Consider the following 1,448-nt stretch of genomic DNA (forward strand, 5'->3'; position numbering starts at 1 on the left):
CCTGTTATTCGAGGGGGATCAAGCGTGGCGCCAGGCGCCGCGGTAAAAAGCTGAGCCCAGGCGTGGGTAATTATTAATGCTCTGTTTCTCCACCTGCTCCTCAACCTGTAAGATCACAGTTGGTTTCTATTGGTCGGTGTGGCCTCTGTCCAACAAGCCCCTGCTGAGACTATTCTGGAGACTGGGGCTTTGGGGTGGGAAGGGGCCTTGAGAAGTTTACTCTGGGAACCCGAGTTTTTAAATCCATTTGCGCCAAAGTCGTTGTTCTGGAAGCCCTCTGGGGGCCTTTTTTTTTTTTTTTTTTCTGTAGGGTTTCTCTGCCTCTCTATCAGACGACAGTTACAGGGGCGGGGATTCTTGTGTTCTTAGCTGCCCTAGCCTGTACCAAGGCAAAACAATAGTAAAATGATCCTCTTAAGCCAAGTTTCACGGCCTAGGAAGTGCTTTACCCAAGGAAACAACAGTATCTGTATAGGGTTTTATAGTTCCTCCTTAGGCTGAATGCTATTTCATGCTCACAGTAACAGCTCTGTGAGGTCGCGGAACAGATATGTATATTATTTCAATTCTAAAAGTAGCCCGAGATCACACAGCTAAAAGAGGGGAGACCCAATCATTATAAGACTGACCCCAGGTATGATGAGCTTTCCCTGTGCGTTCTAATAAATCAGTAAACACCTCTCCAGAAAGCTTCAGAATGGAAAAGAAATGGGAAGTGCCCGTAAGAAAAAGCTATGGAATAATTTAGATACACCTAGACTCTTCTCTAAAGTAGCAGCCAAAATTTATAGTTAACCAATTCTCTGCCACCCCCTTTATTTAATATTGAAAGCTCACCTGTTCGATGTTGATAGGACCTAAATTGGTTTAAGAAAAGTGACTTTTAAAGCTAATCACTTGGAGGGAAAATCCCACATGCTGCGGAGCAACTAAGCCCATGCGCCACAACTACTGAGCCTGCGCTCTAGAGCCCACTAACCACAACTACTGAAGCACGCGCGCCTAGAGCCCCTGCTCTGCAATAAGAGAAGCCACTGCAATGAGAAGCCTGCGCACCACAAGAAGAGTAGCCCCCGCTTGCCACAACTAGAAAGCCCGTGCACAGCCACGGAAACCCAACGCAGCCAAATATAAATAAATAAAATAAATAAATTTTTTAAAAAAGCTAATCACTTAAAAATTATCACTACTTCATCAATATATATGATCGCCTCTCTTTAAATGTTTTTATTTATTCATTCAATAAGCATCTAAGTGTCTACTGTGAACGAGGATGGGCTAGGCACTGGGAGGACCATTGTTCACAGACAGGTGTGGGTCCTGCCACAGTTCTTACAGTCAAGTGAGGGAACCCACACCCCAATGTCCTAGCAAATGGTTCAAGGCACACAGCTGTGGGAGAACTGAAATTTAAAGGGCTCTGTGCTCAGGGCCATCAGACCACATCT

Source organism: Neophocaena asiaeorientalis, unplaced genomic scaffold, assembly GCF_003031525.2.
Source record: "Neophocaena asiaeorientalis asiaeorientalis breed wild unplaced genomic scaffold, Neophocaena_asiaeorientalis_V1.1 scaffold19, whole genome shotgun sequence".
In the NCBI taxonomy this organism is placed as follows: Eukaryota; Metazoa; Chordata; class Mammalia; order Artiodactyla; family Phocoenidae; genus Neophocaena; species Neophocaena asiaeorientalis.